The sequence below is a fragment of the Phyllostomus discolor genome, chromosome 2, assembly GCF_004126475.2.
Source record: "Phyllostomus discolor isolate MPI-MPIP mPhyDis1 chromosome 2, mPhyDis1.pri.v3, whole genome shotgun sequence".
In the NCBI taxonomy this organism is placed as follows: Eukaryota; Metazoa; Chordata; class Mammalia; order Chiroptera; family Phyllostomidae; genus Phyllostomus; species Phyllostomus discolor.
The window spans coordinates 109,679,907-109,697,939 of NC_040904.2; the positions used below are offsets into that span (position 1 = coordinate 109,679,907).

An 18,033-nucleotide genomic window follows, 5' to 3' on the forward strand; every position below is an offset into this window, starting at 1 on the left:
GACTCTCGACAAGTTTGTAGGTAGATGTTTGACGTGAGCAAGGTACAGAATTTGTGATTTGGAGCTGAGGTCACTTGTAAATTTTTGCGTTTCTTGTTTTGAGAAAACAGGTGCATAAAAACCAGTGACTTGCCTTTCTGTAGTTGGGTAAGCTGAGAGGGAAACAGCTTGTCAGGTAATTTAGAGCAGTGTTTCTTAAATTTTAGTAATGTAAGGTCACCTTCAAATTCATTTTGAGGGGACCCCCAGTGTAGAAGGATCACGGGGGGGGGGCGGGGAAGGGGTGCCGATGGGTTGAGACTAAACTGTGGGGAGCAAGGGCTGAGCCCAGTGGGAGGGGACAGCAGTAATCTGGGTGCCAGATGGTTCCCGTGGCGATGCTCAGGGGGAGGGAGGGGAGTGTGCACGTCCTCCATATGTCTGGAGGTAGAGCCAACAGCATTCGCTCATGACTTGGATGGGAGAGTTAAGTAAAAGATGAGAATGTAAGACGACATGGAGGGTTTTGGTCTGAGAAACTGGGAGAATGTGCCGTTTGCTGGGTTGGGAAAGACGCAGAAAGAGCAGTGTTCCCTTTTTGCGGAGGGAGGAAGGTGCAGGTCAGGTGTTTGGTTTTGAACACATGAAGTGCATACACTCGAGGGCCAGGTTGAGATAGTAGACAGTTGGATTTATGAGCCTAGAGCAGCGATTTTCAACTAGGGTACTGCAAGAATTTTAAAAATGTGCAGTACCTGACTTTTTAGTCAGGGGCACTGACCTCTTTTCCTTAAGATTGTTAAATAAAAAACGACAATAGCCACCTGAATTAAAATTACACCTATTTATTTTTGTCAGATTGGCCAAAATATATATTTTTTGGTGTGGTGCAGAATTTTAGTAATTAGTTTATATGTGCCACGAGATGAAGAAGGTTGAAAATCACTGGTGGAGAGTTCAGGGAGTGTTCTAGACAAAATAAAAGTCCACAGCAGAAGGCTCCATGGGTGAGTGACCGTGCAGTTGCACTGGTCCTGGCTCATGTAAAATGCCTACATGTGCTTTAATGCTCTGCTGCTACTATATTGGAAGCCGTGATACATTTTAGACAAGGGACCAGCGTTTTCATTCTGCACTGGGTTTTACAAATTATGTAGACAGCCCGAAAAGAGAGGGGTCCTTGGACTGGGTCCTGGGCACTCCAACATTTCAAGGTCAGGGAGATTAGAGAAGCAGTAATGGGGCTGACCGGATGGTCAGCAAGGTCAGAGGAGACCCCGAGAGAGATGCTCAGTATTTCAGTGTGGGGGCAGATGTGCAGGGAGTGGGGAGTGTCCAGCTGTGCCCAGTGCTGCTGAGAGCTCAAGAAAGACCAGGCCTGAGAACCGACGGTTTGACTTAGCAATGTGGACGTCATCGGTGACCTTGAAAAGGGCTGTTTTGTACCATCATTGGGATGAATGTCTATAGAGCAGTTTCCAGACAGACAAAGAGGACAGGTAACAGGAACAGCATGTCCAAAAAATTCTTTTGAGTAAATTTTGTAGAAAAGGGGGAGAGCAAATTGTGTGGTCTCTGGAGGAGGATATGAATTCCAGAGATGTTTTGTTTTAAGACTAACATTGCAGTCATACAGTTGATGGCATGCAGGTGAAAGCAAGAGGTTTTAGGGGGTCGGGAGGGACAGTGATCTGAGATCAATGGGAAACAGAGCCATCAGGGCAGAGAAATGAAGGCCAGAAGTCTGGAGGTAGAGGACATAGAGGATCTTACTGATGACAAGCTGCAAGTTCCAGAAGACAAAAAGGACAGTTTTAAGGGATGGGGCTATTTAGAATATTTACATGCTGTATGAAGAAGAGGGAGGACCTGGGTAGTGTGGGCTCCCTGGGGCAACTCAGTGAATCTGGGTGTAGGGCCTCGTATGGTCGGTTTGGATGGCCACCCTGGCAGGCAGACAGGCAGACAGAGGTGGCGAGGCTGTCAGTGTTGCGAGGGGAGGGTGGGTCGGATGCTGCTGGGCTGGCCCTGGAGTGCCTTGAACTTGGGAACCTCTGCTTTTCAGTTGCTAGAGGAGCCGGGAGTGGGACTTTGCCATCCACAGAATGATTGCTCAAAGCTTCGGGCAGCTTCTTCACCCAACATGCAAAGGTGTCTTGGCTGTTTTTGGTCCCTTACGCTTGTATATGTATTTTTTTTTGACAGGAAGTAGAACTTCCTGCATCACTAAGGAGGGGCCAGCACTGAGGCTGTCCTGACTGCAGGGCCCACCATTTGTCCATTTGTCCTGGAGGCCATGGGCCCCAAAGCCAGCTGGGACGAGCTGCTTTTCACATGCATTTTTAAAAGAGCCTTTTCTGAAAATAAAGAACAAAAACTAAAAAATCTTGTTAGGATTTTTGTTAAATCTGCTTCAGGTTTATAGATTAATCTGGGGAAAGGAGACATTTTAAAAATGTTGTGTCTTCTTAACTGTAAATGTGGTATTTCCCATCATTTAATATCTCTTATGTTTTTTGGTTAAGTGTCATTTTTTCCATGTGTTTCTGTGCATTTGAAAAGGTTGATTCCAAGATACTTATGTTCCTATAAGGAACGGGATTATTCAAAACTTACATTTTCATTGTTTGTTGTTGGTGTCTAGGAAAGTTACTGGTTTTCTGATGATTAGGTCCAACAACCTGGTGCACTAACTTATAAATCTTTACAGTTTATGGATTCTCCTAATTTTGGGAGTGTAGTAGACAATCTCATTATCTTTTCTGCAAATATCCTTTTCTTCCTTTATCATTGTTATAACTCTTGCCTTTTTTCTTATTTGATTATATTTGCTAGTACTGTCACTAAAAGTTTGACCAGAAGTGCTGTGCCTGCTTTGCGCTTAGAACACTGAAGCTAATGCTTCTGGAATTTCACGGAGCATGCTGTTTACTCTTGGAGTGTGGTAGCTGTTCTCTACTACAGTGACAAAGTACTCTTCCATTTCTACCCAGTACTTCAGTTAGGGCAGAGGCCCATTTACTGTGTACCTTGAAATAGCCACAAGGGGCTAGGAAAACACTTTAAGGTTCCTGGCTATTTGTGGGGGTCTTTCCCTTTCATCTTTGGATCATTGTGTTCATTAAAAGTGAATCATGGCATAGCTATCCGAATGGCTATAATACAAAATGGTGATATCACCAAACACTGGCAGGGGTACAGAGAAGCTGGATCACTTACACATTGTTGCTGGGGATGTAAAATGTACAGCCACCCAGGAATAATGTTTGGCAATTTCTTATACATCTACATATGCAACTACTAGAGTATTAGGGCACAGAAATGAAGACCAGAAGTCCAGAGGTGGAGGATATAAGGGACCTTGCTGATGACAAGCTGCAAGTTCCAGAAGACGAAAACGGTGGTTTTGACAGATGGGGGCTATTTAGAATACTGCCACAAAGTGGCAATATCACCACAGCAATTGTACTCTTGGGCATTTGTTCCCAAGAAATGGAAACATTCACACAGAAACCTGGACATCAACATTCATCATAGTTCTCATTGTAATAATCAAAAACCAGATGTCCTTCAATGGCCGGATGACTGAACAAACAGTGGCACCTCCACACTGCTCAGCAAGACAAAGGAGTCGACTGCTGGGATACCCAGCAGCTTGCATAGATCTCCAGGGAATTAACTGCACAGAGTGAAAACACCCAGTCCCAGAAGGTGACATGATGTCTGATCCCATTTCTATATCATTCATTCAATGACAAAATTATAGAAGTGGAGAACGGATCAGTGGCTGCCAAGGGTGAAGGTGGGTGTGGAGGTAGGATGGATAAAAGGGCAACCTGGTAAAAGGGACCCTTGTGGCAACAGAAATGTGCCGCATCTCGACTTACCCAACACCAGTTTTGCAAGATGTTACCATTGTGGGAAACTGGGGAAAATATAAAAAAATATTATTTATTATAATTCATGTGAATCTAAAATGATCTCAAAAAGATGAGTAAAATCATAAACCATAGTGATTTTTTATCAAAAGAAAATAATTGCCATGCAATATACTCCCACTGAAGACATTTGAGTTACAGTATTACAATTTCACTGTACACCAGCTATTTTTACAACACAGCAGAACCTCTCTGTTTAAGAAGCTTAGTGCTTGGCGCATCACCTCCTGCTTGATATATCTTGGTAGAGTCTAGGGCAGGGTGAACTTGGACAGTGGTTTACTCCCTTAAAATGATGCTTCTAATTTTTTATAGACTAGTAATGGAAGGATCAATGATCACAGTCTGCCTCAAGATTATATGCTGAGCTGCATACTACTTAGTTAAAATAATTCTGGGATTATTATTATTATTTTTAAAGATTTTATTTATTTTTTAGAGAGGGAAGGGAGGGAGGGAGGGAGAGAGAGAGAGAGACAGACAGACAGACAGACATCAATGTGCAGTTGCTGGGGGTCATGGCCTGCAACCCAGGCATGTACCCTGGCTGGGAATCGAACCTGTGACACTTTGGTTTGCAGCCCGCACTCAATCCACTGAGCTACGCCAGCCAGGGCGGATTATTATTTTTTGCCTGAGAGATACATTTGAGTCCTCTCTTAACCTGGATATTCAGTTGTACTTGTGTCAGTTCTAACAAAAGCTATATTTTGTGCCAGTGTGCCTCAGACATTTTACCAGGGGATGAGAATTCAAAGACTAATGTGTGTGTGTGTGGGGGGGGGTCCTCTTGCCTTTATGGAGATTCTAGTCTGATCAAGGTGGAGCCTTTTAGTAGTAAGGGAGACAGGGTAGAAATAGGGTTGTAGGTTTTAACAAATACATATTGAGTGCTTGCTCTGTGCCAGGCACTGCTCCTGGTGCTAGAGATAGAGGGCAGGGCAGGTGAGCCGTCAATGGTCTTGTGGTTGGTTCCAGCAGGTGGGAAGGGTTCTGTCAACTCTCTTATCCTGCCCTGTGTTGACACTCACGGACGGTGCATGCACATGAGTTGGGAAGTGAGGTCAATGAGTATGCATGCCAGTGTCTGGCGTGCGGGTGAGTGGTGATGACAGAGAGGAAGGGGGAGCTGTTTTCTATGGACTATGGCATCAGTAGTATCTCAGGCGGAAGCTTCCAGTCCCTATCTTATTGAATTTATGGGTTTGGCTAAAGGATGAAAGATTAGCAATGATGAGCAGGCAAGCAGCGGTGGCACAGACCAAACCAGGAACCTTCCTAGAGTCCTCCTCCAAACCCCCCACTCATTGTTCCATTTCTTCTGCCCTCTCCTGGTCATCATAGGTATTTTTTGTTTTATTTTGTTTACATAAGGTTCCTGCTTGGACTTAGTTTTCAGTAGCAACCTGTCCCATGTTTCCAGGGGAGAATGAGGAGAACTGGGGCAGCTGAAAATACAAAGAGCTGTAATGTCAGAATGTGAGGGCTGGATGGACCTCAGAAATGGTTGAATCCTCTCATTTCACAGGTGAGAAAAATGATTTAGAAACGTCCCTGGCTTGCTGGTTAACTTCCGGCAGGATCAGCTAATTCCCAAAGCCACTGTGCTTTCTGCCATCTCCAGTTGACCTAACTCAATAATCAGACTTAAGCTGAATAGAACAGTTCATTCATTCTTTTTTTTTCTGTTCCTCAAAGGAAATAAATAAAGAACTCTGACCAGTGTGGCTCAGTTGGTTGAGCATTTTCCTGCACAGTGAAAGGTTTTGGGTTTGATTCTGGTCAGGGCACATGCCTGTGTTGTGGGCCTGGTTCCTGGTTGGGGCATGTACAGTGGGAAATGGATCAAAGTTTCTCTCTCACATTGATGTTTCTCTCCCTCTCTTTCTCCTTCTCTTCCCCAACCTCCAAGAATTAAAAAAAGAAGAAGTAGAAGAACTGGGCCTAATTTCTCTTCCATTTTCTGTACTATCTATCCTCTGGGTACTCAATGAATAAAGATTTGCCTGAGTTGTGTCCTGGGTTATTCTTGGACTTGGTCTAATGGTCTAGGTTAAGTTTGGAAGTTTCTTTGAGGTAGTTGTATATATAGGGATCAAAACACTAGGCTTTAGGGTTAGGGAGAATTGGATTCAAATTTTGACACTGTCATTTACTACCTGTATGACATTGAAAAGTTTCCTTCTGTTACAGATGAGGTTGAAAATGAATTTTGTACTTTGTGGGGTTGTTGTGATTAGTGAGTAGTAATAAGTGCATGCATTAATTATTTAATACATCAATAGAACTTAATGATGTAATCAAGTTTCAACTGTCAATATGACAGATATTTCTCATGCTGCCTGCCATCAACCAAGGTCAACTCCTCCACCTAGATAATTATTCTTCATAAGAGCAGACTTGGCAAAAACTTCACTTGTCATCATTTCTCCCTATAAATATCACAGTGGAGGTTGACCTAGGAGATGACTACATACAGTCATTACTGCAAATGTAAGTGTTCTTTTAGCGTCACTATCCAGGTATGTGATTGTCCAGCAGGCACTCTGGTTATAGAGAGAGTGTTCATCCTCTAAAATCTCTGAAGGTTATCACCTTCTGTTAAAAGCAGTCTTGACTTGAAGGCCATTTTCTACCTGACAGTGGCCAATAAACACCTCAGTTGATGGCTTCAGTTATTTAATAATTGATTTTGCTTTTCCAGCGGATGTGTTATCTCAAACCCTGAGCATAGAAAGGTGCCAGTTAGACAAATACATTAAAATTATTGTCTGAAAAGTTCTTAAACATTAATGGGAGGATGTCTATAGAGCTTCTTTGAAGATGGCTGTCTACCTTCTCTCCTTGGATCTTTACATGTACTAAATATAACACCTCTGCTCAATACTGCCCTGGATACAGGAGGTTATTTACGTCCATTTAGGCCTGTTAAAGTGCCCAGAGCAAATGTTAACAACCATTAAGAAAAGCTAAAAATAAAAGTGATCTCATAGCCATGCCTGGGGAGTTTGTCCTTATCATCATCAAGGGCAAACGCGGAAACAGGACCTTGGACAGGGCCCTTGCCCAGACAGAGCCGTGCTGAAGTGGGGACGGCCCGTAGCACGGGCAGCATACCCTGACCGCACAAAAGGACACAGTCACACCTGCACGGCTACCTGGGTCTGCCTGCACGAATGTGTGCATGAGCGTGCACGAATGACACTTTATTCATCAGCAGTGATGACAGAAGGCTCACTGGGCCGACACGTTACCATAGATGTGTGAGCATGTGTGTTATGCCCACACACACCTACATATTGTTTACGGGTATAAGTTTCTTGCTCCGAAGGTTCACATCTTACCTGGCTCGCTGCCTCTCTATAAATTCCAGAATCTGAGGTATTCTCAGATTTCGTTCTAAAACATAATCTAATCCTAGTTAATTTCGATTTAGAGATTTTACGTTTGCAAGGAAGTTTTCCACTCTTTTGTAATCGTATGCCAAATTAAAGCAAATGCCACATTTCGCACTTTTTAGTGAGGTGTTCAGCTCTCCTTTTCCCTTTCCTATCTCTGGAGATGCTGTGTTAGCCGAAAGCAGTGCTGAGATCCCAGGATTACTGTCAATATTTTAAGCACATTACTGAGACTAATCCTCTGGGAAACTAGGGTAAGCAAACTACTATGGAGTAAGTAGTTCTCTGTTCTGACGTTTGGAATCTCAGTCCGGACACTAAGTTCAAAGATGGCTGCTTTACGCCCAGGCCTTCAGTGGCATCTTATCATGGAGAAGTTCATTCACGTTCAGAGGGAGAAACAGTGTGCTGGCTGATGATATGTTCAGGTCAGTGTGCCACAGGATCAGGCCTCTTATCAGCCATTTTTAGCCACATGAAGATTATCCATATTTAAGACACTTTTCTATTTTCTTTTCTTTATTCTAATGCACTGAGGAAACACAGCTTTGGTTTTAAAACTACAGAATTTTTCTTTTTGAGCTCCCATAGAGTTACAGTGGCTGGCAGACTAAGTGTTCTGTCTATCCCCTGGAACCTCAGGACTCACTGACCAGCTGCCACTACCCTACCTGGGTCGCTCAGAGTGTAACCTGAGTGCTGTTTCTGTTGTATTCCTTGCCCTCCCTCCACCACATCCCTTTCCCCAATTACCAGTGCTGTTCACTGGGGCTGACAAGGATAATGGAAATGGACTTTCTGGGTCCACTCGAAGTTCATGTTCAGGTTGACTCTTCCAGATACTTGGAAATACATTTATTTAGCTCTATCTCATTCTTCTACTCTCTGATTTTTCTGGTGTTAGGGTTCATGCAAATTTTCTGGAAGGGAAGACCCCAGTGTAAGTACGTGATTGAGAAGTCACTGCAACTGAGAATAAATTGTTCCGCATGTCAACAGTGAAGACAAGTGAAGATTGCAAATGAGTGCACAGTTGGGGCTGTTACAGTATTCCTGCTGAGACATAAGGAGGGCGGAGAGACCGGCTGAGTTGGAATCAACAAGCTCTAGACATAGAAACCAGGGATGAGGGGAATGAGGTAGAAGCTCCTCCCGGTGAGGGGCAAGTGTAAAGGTGCTATTTCCATCTCACTTGTCTGGTGTCTGTCCTTCAGAGAGCCCACGACACTTTGCATAGAGTAGGCATGCCTTTCTGGAGTCTGACATTATCGAAGTTGAAGGTGACTTTCTGGACCAGTGCCGACTAGTTTGGTGGCCACTAGCTGCCTGTGTGATGTGTGAATGAGAATTGAGCTGCGCTGTGTGTCGCACACACACTGGATTTTGAAGACTTATTACAAAAAGGAATGTAAAACATCTCATACTGTTATACTGTTTTGTGCTTGGTACATACTGAAATAATGTCTTGGCTATATCAGGTTAAATAAACTACATTTAAAAATTATTTTCTGTGGGCTTTTTTTTTTACTTTTTTAGTGTGGCTACCAGAAAAGCTGTGTATGTGGCTTGCATTATATTTGTATTGGACAACACTATTATAGATCATCGTGTGCAAACATTTTTGATTAACTCTTCATGGAATTACAGACTTTCAGAAACAAATTATCTGGCAGTCCGACACCCTCATTTCTAGGTGAGGAAACCACGGGTGGGAAAGGTCAGTTCCAGGACTGGCCCGGTGTCCAGAGACAGAGAGGAGAGCCAGGTCTGTAGACTCTGCCTGTGTTCTTTCAGGGTTATCTTGTCTTCCTCTTACACTGGGTGAAAATCTCCCTTGGGCACAATCTAACCTATCCACCTAAAATGATTTTTGAAAATGAACTGGGTCTTGGTACTTGGCACTTAGATTTCTTTGAACTTACTCTCTAATAAAATCTAGTTGCTTGAGTTTTTTTGGCTGTTTCCAGATAGTATCGGTCAGTATTTGCATGCAGGATCTTCAAATATGATGCTGTTGCAATTTATGATTATATGAAGTTTTAACCACGTGCTGCACAGTCTGAGGGAGCAGCTGGCAAACCTGACGGCCCACAGAACCGCCTCCTTTACAGCCAGTGGGCATCTTAGCGGCACTGTCCTCTCCCGGGAGGCCAGTCAATAATTGGAGTTGACATTTTTTAAAGTAACACATTTTAAAAATGGTCCCCTCTTACTGTATATTTTCTCTACAGTGCATCACTTTTTCAAATATGTGTCCCAGAAAAACAGAGGAAGTAAATGCAAAAGAAAACAATCCAAGGAGGCAGTGTTTCTATCCCATCAGGCTGCTAGTGCTGCTGAGTCTTGGTGAGAAGACAGAGTACCGTATTTTTCGGACTATAAGATGAACCTTTCCCCCTAAATTTGGGGGTGTGTGTCTTATAGTCCGAGTGTAGCTTTATGTTTACATTGGTGAAATATTATGTTATTTATGTTAGTAAATATTTTGCCACATTTTTTGCTTCAAAATTTTTTTTCCTATTTTCCTTCTCTAAAACCTAGGTGTGTCTTATGGTCTGAAAAATACAGTAGGTTTGATTACCAGGGGGTGAAGCTAGACTTTTTAGATTGTTCATGACACTGAGTTTTTAGGAATTTCTCTTAAAGTACACTGATGAAATTGTGGGCTGTGATGATAAATACGATGTTGGTAACCAAGATGATACTTGTGTTGTGGCTAGTGGTCTGATACCTTTTGTGGTTACTGTGCTTAGGGATATGATTTGACTCTCAGTCTGTGAGTCATGTAATGCAGAGCTGTGTTGTCCGTAGTCTGTGATGTATTTCAGGGGAGGGTCTGGCGTTATGAGCACAGCCGTAGAGTGTGACTAAAGTGCCCAGGTTAGGAGACATATTCCATAATTCTAAGTCTATTATCTGGACTGTTTTATGTGTGATGATATGTTGACAAGACATACCAGGGCAATGCCAGCAATATTATGCCAAAGTGATGCCTTAGATGTGAAGATGTCTATGTTAACTCTGAATTCAGTGCTGTAGTATCACATTGTAAAGTCAGCAGTAGAGTGTTGCACTGTGATAAATGGATAATGATGTGCATCTACCATTACAGTATCATACAGGGTATTTTTACTGCCCTAAAAACCCTGTGTGTTCTGTCTATTCATTCCCTCTCACCTCAGCCCCTGATCTTTTTACTGTCTGCATGGTTTTTCCTTTTCCAGTATGTCATTTGGTTAGAATCATACAGAACGTAGCCTTTTTAGACTGGCTTTTTTTGGCTTAGTGATATGCACTTAAGATTCCTCCATATCTTTTTATGGATTGATAGCTCATTAAAAAAAATCCCTGAATAATGTTCTATTGTCTGGTTATACCACAGTTTATTTATTCATTAACCTGCTGAAGGAAATTTTGGTTGAATCCAAATTTTGAGAATTGTGAACAAAGCCTCTATAAAAATCCATGTGTAGGTTTTTTTTAAAAAAGATTTTATTTATTTATTTAGAGAGATCGTAAGGGAGGGAGAAAGAGAAGGAGAAAGAGAGGGAGAGAAACATCAGTGTGTGGTTGCCTCTCACATGCCCCCACTGGGTTCCTGGCCTGCAACCCAGGCCTGTGCCCTGACTGGGAATAGAACCAGTGACCCCTTGGTTCACAGTCCGAGCTCAATCCACTGAGCTACACCAGCCAGGGACATGTGTAGGTTTTTGTGTGGACATTATGGACATTAGTTTTCAACTCATTTGGGTAAATACCAGAGAGCATGATTTCTGGATCATATATTAAGAGCCTATTTAATTTCATAAGAAACTGCCAAACTGTCTTCCAAAGTGGATGTACCATTTTGATTTCCCAACAGTGAATGAGAGTTCTCATTGTTCCCCATCCTCACCAGCATTTTGTGTTGTCAGTGTTTTGGATTTCATCCTTCCTATTAAGTGTGCAGTGGTATTTCATTGTTGTTTTAATTTGCAATTACCTAATTACATGATGTGGAGCATCTTCTCATGTGTTTATTTGACATCTGTATAACTACTTTTGTAAAACATCTATCCAGATCTTTTGCCCATTTGTAAATCAAGTTGTTTGTTTTCTTATTGTTGAGTTCTAAGAGTTCTTTGTATGTTTTAGGTACAAGTCCTTTGTCAGGTATCTGTTTTGCCAATATTTTCTCCCAGTCTGAGGCTTTTTGTTTTCTAATTGTCTTTTGAAGAGCACAAGTTTTTAATTTAACAAAATCCAAATTGGATTATGCTTTAGGTGTTTCAAGTTTTCTTTGATAGTATTTTTCCTTCGCTTTTTGAAATTTGTACATGCAAACTTTTTCTTCTAGAGAGTACTATAAGTTATGAATACACATATTTACTTATTTTTCCCCTAACAATGGCTAGAATTATTGTGTATGTGTATCCTTTTCCTTTCCATAGTGAGCTCCTCCTCCCAAGAAGACAAAAACCTTGGCACAGTTTTTCTCCCTCCTCCACTCCCTTCTTTGACATCACCTGATTTGGTTCCAGAAAATAGTTAACAGGCAATTACTAATTTCTTGTTGACTTAGATACCCTAGGATCTCTCAGTGGCCATCTGTGAGTAGTAAACTGATTCTCTGTGTCCCCCAAAATGCTTTTATGTCACCCTCACAATTAAGCAATAGTTTTGCTGAATACGGAGTTTTAGACTCCAAATTCTTTTTCTTCAGCACTTTAAGGGTTCTACTTCATTATTTTCCTGTACATGGATTTGCCAATAAGAATCACTGTCACTCTGATTCCTTTGCAGCTAAGCTGTTTTTCTTTTTGATTCATTTTAAATGATGTTCTCAAATTTCAATATGATAGTCAAAATATTTTCCCCCCATTAGTTAAAAGCTCAGCACTGGAAGTCCCTTTCAATCTGACAACTGTGTCTTTCTCGGGGGATATTCTCATATCTTACATTGCCAAATATTGCCTCCCTATTCTCTTCCTCTTCTTGCCCACACCTGCAATTAGTCTGCTGTTGGCTCCTCTGTCTCTGACCTGGGTGTCTGAATTCTATCTATACTTTCATCTCCTTATGTTCCAGTTTAGGAGAATTGCTTGGTGTCATCTTCCAGTTCAGTAAGCAACTCTTCAGCTTTGGTTTTCTCTTCTTTTGTTTTTCTTCTTCTTAGTTTTTAGTATCTATTGACTCTTTATTTCAACAATTACATGTTCTATTTCCAAGGTGTCTAGCTGATTTTTTTTTCATTATAGTCTAGCATTGCTTCATGTATTGAATACTAACTCATTTCCTGAAGGAGACTTATTTCAAAGTCTTTTTCTGATCACTTTTTTTTGTTTGAGTGTGAGCTCTGTTTGCTTTCTCATTCCTGGTACTTTGTTACTCTAAAATTCATTTTTTTTTTCAGTTGAGAGTCCCTGGAGGGGGCCAAGCAAAGCTTCAGGGAGTGTGCATACTGTCTTCGGGGAGTACAGGGAGGGTGGATGCTGACAGGTGCCCATTTGATGGCTGGTCTTTGGAGCTGGACTGCTCTTCATTCCTTCCACGCAAACAGCTCTTGTGGTGTAACCCTCCTGAGGCATTGTAGTGGACCATGTTAGCCATGTTGTGAGTTGTTTGTCCTACTCTTTCCTTCCTTGCCTTGAATGCATCCATGCTGGTTGAGGAGGGGAAGCCAGCCAGAGTCCGTACTCTGTTATCATTTGATTTGTGCTGTAGTTGAGGCTGACTGCAGTGCTGTGTTCAGTCAGGGCATAGCCCAGATGACTGCAGTCAGGCCTGTGTTTGAGTTTTGACCCTGGCACCTCCTAGCTGGCTGTCCTGGGAGAATCTTTCAGCTCCGCTCTCCTCATCTGTAAAATGTGGGTGGTAATACTACCTACCTCACTGATTATTGAGAGTCCTAAAACAGATAACATACTATATGAGACACTTAATACTACCTGAAACTTAGGGTTACTAAAGAAATGTTGTAAAATTAACAATTAAAACAATGACATTAATATATTATAATTATTTCAAGAACAATATACAAGGACCTGACTCTCCTCCTTTTTATTTTGTCTATAGCTAGATTGTTAAATTCTCTCCATGTAGTATGAACTCTAACTATATGCATATAAATGTCTTGGAAAAGTCAAATGACAATTGCAGTAGGCTTAATTTTTAAAGAGCGTTACAAAATTCTGCACACATTAGCAAATGCATGAGAGAATTTGCCTCTTCCTGTGAACCAAAACCATTTTCTGCCTAGTTACAGTGCTTTGGGAAACTTGGAGGAATACAGTGATTATGCAGAGCGCGGTTACCCAGCCTTCCTGCCCGACCCTGCTCATTGGAGGGGCTACAGGGCAAGCAGACTTGCACTTTTTAACCAAAATATGCTAAGCCAAGAGGTAGTTTGACCATTAATGGGGACAATGTTTTCCTGTTGGAATCCAAATGGAGGGGGGGGACTGGTTGAAAGAAGGTGAAGGGGTCAAAGAACATACATGAATGACCCATGGACATGGACAACAGTGTGGGGATTGCCTGTGGGAGTGGGGGAAGGGCTGGGTGCAGGGGAAAAATAGGGAAAAATTGGAATAACTGTAATAGAATAGCAATAAAATATTTAAATTATAATAAAAACTGTCATTTTCTCTCATACTAGCATGAAAGATGGAACCACATAATAAACATCAGATTCGGAAACAATTTAACCGTGTCTCTTCTTTTTCTACCTTGATTTCCCCTACTCAGCACATCTTTCAGCACCTTCTGACTCCTCAGCTGATCCTGTGAATACAGGATTCAGTCACTCCCTCTTTGCACCCTTAGGGGAAAATTCTCCTATTCCATTTGCATTGAAAGTAAAGAAAGCAGCTCGTTCCATGGTTGGACGCTAAAGACAGACACTAAATAAACAGAGAAAACCTTGCTGAGGCTGTTCTGCTTAGAAAGCTGTTGAGGATTTCTTAGGGCAGTGGTGAGTGGTCATGAGCCTCAAACTGTTTTAACAGGAATTAGAATAGTGCAAACAGGTCTGAGTAGCAGGGTCTCAATAGACATGTTTCCATGTCTTAAAATTTTCTTTTTCCTTTTTTGTTTATACATATTCGTTTCTAAGCACTTGCTTCTGCAAGTCTTAGTCATGACCCAGGTGAGCTTTAGCACCTTTCCACTTTGGGAGAGTGAAGCCCTGAGCAGGTGGAGAGAGGGGTGTTGGGCGGTGCCCTGGTGTTCACCGCCTAGGGCCTGTGTTTCGCATTGGTGGGCATGCACAGCCTTGCGGTTTTGAGTCCTTCTCTACTCGCTAAAATACCCTGGACAGTGTGGCTCAGTTGGTTGGAGCATCATCCCAACCAAAAGGTCGGCGGGTTTGATTCCTGGGGCAGTCAGGTTGTGGGTTCAGTCCCTGGTTGGGGTGTATATGGGAGACAACCGATCGATGTTTCTCTCTCCCTTCCTTTCCCTCTCTCTAAAGTCAATAGGCATGTCTTCAGATGAGGATAAAAATATTAAAAAATAAAATGAGTATAAATAACAAACCCTTTCACCAACTTTCTCTGGGGCACCACAAGAAGAACAGGAAAAATATCGAAGTAACTAAAACATTATTCAGAGTTCTAACTTCCTAAAATTCTAATGATAATTTTGTAATTACAAGAGTTTCTATAAATGAGAAAAATTTAAGCTAAGTGTTCCTTTTCTTTAACCTGAAAATATTTCTATATATTAAATGTAATGTAAAGATTTCTATATATTAATTAAACTTTTTCTCTTAATATTTTCAAATATTTTGGGGGTCAAGGTTGTTCTAGTGGAGACATTGTTGTCTTAATTTTCTTGTTTAATGTCAGTGTTAGGAAAGGAAGGAAGAAAGGGAGGAAGGCAGGCAGGCAGGAAGTATCCTGCCCCAATGAGAAGGTGGGAAACTTGGAGGGCAAGTCAAGGTCACTCTGGTACCCCTGGTCAGGGGGACTCCTCTGGGGAGAAGTGGCCTGGGCACAGGAGCACCTACAGGGTGGTGAGGGTGGAAGGGAAAGTGTGTGTGAAAGTGTGCCCACAGAACATGATGTCTCCACCAGTGTGATGGAAAATAGGTTCTCCAAGGAAGCTAAGAGAAGTCCAAGAGGAAACAGATTGAAGGGTAGGGGCAAACTCCCATAGCGTGAGAACAACTTCTGTGGCTGCAGGGGATCCGTCAGCATGGGACACATGGCCTGCCCCTGCCAGAGACTAACAAAGGTTAGTCTTTTTCTTTCTAACAAATATTTTCTTTTAAAAGTAATTGATGAGACAAGTAATTTAAGATAGTGGCACATACTGAAATTTGAGGAAATCCTGGGAGGGAAATGGCCATTGTTTTATTTTCGGAAATTAAAATGGGTGTTTGTTTTAAAGTCTGTTTTGTCTGGTGTAAGTATTGTTATCCTAGCTCCTTTGTTTGTTTCCACTTTCATGAAACATCTTTTCTACCCCTTTACTCTTGGTCTTTGTGTTTCTTTTGATCTGAAGTGAGTCTTATGTAGGCAGCAGATATAAGGGTCTTGTTTTTCTTTTTTTAAATCCATTCTGCCACCCTGTGTCTTTTGAATGGAGCACTTAGTGCACTTACATTTAAAGTAATTATTGATGGGGGAGGATGGAATCAGAGGAGAGAGGTGGGGATGGCTGGGGTTGGGGGGAGTGGTGTGGGGGAAAATGCTGGCAACTATACTTGAACAACAATAAAAAGTAAAAGATTCTTCATGGTTTGCATTAAAAAATTAAGCAATTATTGATAGGTATGTACTTATGGCCATTTTAATTGTTTTCATAGTAGCTTTATAAGTGGTTGGCTTACTACCTTTACTGCATGTTTGCCTTTACTAGTGAGATTCGTTTTCTTTCATATATTTTTCAATTTCTAGTTTTGGACTGTTCTTTTTCACTTAAGGCAAAGGCTATAGTAAGAGACAAAGAAGGACCAGTAATTCCACCTGTGGATGCTTATCTGAAGACAACAGAACACTAATTCAAAAAGATACGTGCATCCTTATGTTTACCACAGCATGATCTACAATAGTCAAGATATGGAAGCAAACTAGGTGTCCATCAGTAGATGAATGGATGAAGGAGTGGATACACACACATATGCACACAATGGAATATTACTCAGCCACGAAAAAGAATGAAATCTTTCTCTTTGTGACAACATGGATAAAGCCAGAGGGTGTTATGCTAAGTGACATAAGTCAGAGAAAGACAAATATTATATTATTTCACTTATCTATGGAATCTAAAAAACTAAATGAACAAACAAAACAAAAGGCTCATAAGTAACAAACTGATAGTTGCCAGAGGGTTGGGTGGTGGGTAAAGAGGTGAAGGGGATTAAGAGGTACAAACTTATAGTTATAAACATAAATAACTCACAAGGTTATGAAGTACAGAATAGGGAATACAGTCAATGACATCACAGTAACTTTGTACAATGACAGGTGGTTACTAGACTTCTCGTGGTGATCACTTTGTAAGGTCTATAAAGGTCAGATCACTGTGTTGTACACCTAACACTAATATAATATTGTGTGTCAGCTTTACTTTTATTAAAAAAAGCTTTACATTGCAGAATGAAAAAGAAAATAGGCAAGTTTGGAAATCAGAAATTCCAGCACTTTAGATGTAAGGAGAATGAAATAAAAATGGTTAGATTTTGTAAAGTTAAAATAGGAAAGTGATTTTGTTGAGTCTGATAAATTACCTATGTCACATTTTTTTCTCTAAAATACTAAAACACTCGACATAATGAGGCCAGTGGTCATCAGCAAAGGAAATAGAACTATAGACTGGGAAAGGAGGTATTAGCACACGGTGTAGGCGCTTCCTGTTGAGGGTCTTCAACTTGTCCTGGGTTTACTAAGAACTCTTGTGTCTTATGTTTTGTCAGTGGTGAACCCACTAGAGAGCTGCCTGAGGGTGAAATGTGTGAATGGCTGATGCACACAGTCAGAGACGTGGAAAGAAAAAGTGCATTTGGTGATCAATGGAGAAAGGCATTTGTCCGCCTGTTGAAATGAAGCAGTGCCCAACATACCTGCACTTGGCTGGTTTTTACTCAGATCTGTAGATGTTTATTAGACATTTCTCATGTTTGATGAGCCAGTAAATGACCTGGGTTGTGGATAAAGGATGCTTAATAGTACACAGTTTCTGTTTCCAAGGATTTATTACCTGGTTGGGGACATAAGACCTAGACATGTAAAAAGGAAATAAAACTCCTAATATTTTAAGACAATAATAGAAGGGGTGCCCACAAGGCATAGTTAATTGGTGAATGAGTTAGAAGGATGATGAAGCAGAGACTGGTCATGGTAGGTTTTTAAGAGGAGAATTTAAGTTGGTAACCTTTTATCTGAATGGTCTATCTGTACAGCAGGACAAACATCTAATTATCAAACACCTGCTCTGCTTAATGTCCTGTGAATTGACCTTCTCCCCTTCAAAGTAAGCCCCAGGCGCCGATCCCATTCCTTAGCTCAGGATGGTGTATGAGCTTCAAATGCCTGTCTAGTCCTTGGGCCTCATTGCCTTTGACCAGCCAAAGAACCTAGAAAGGTGGAAGAAAAAAATTTCTCCCCTATAGGCTATTTAAAAAGTCAGGGTTATTAAGGCATAATTTACATACAGCAAAATTCACCCTTTTTAGATGTAGAATATTGCTTGATGATTTTAACAAATGTGTGCAGTTTCATATAATCAAGTCAGAG

The 18,033-nt window shown here is 41.4% G+C and overlaps 1 protein-coding gene across 2 annotated transcripts in view; it reads left to right on the plus strand.

The window, feature by feature from the left end:
• ATP8A2 (ATPase phospholipid transporting 8A2) overlaps window positions 1–18,033 on the plus strand; it is a 572,378-nt gene that overhangs the window by 1,013 nt on the left and 553,332 nt on the right. The gene's annotated exons all lie outside the window — the stretch shown is intronic.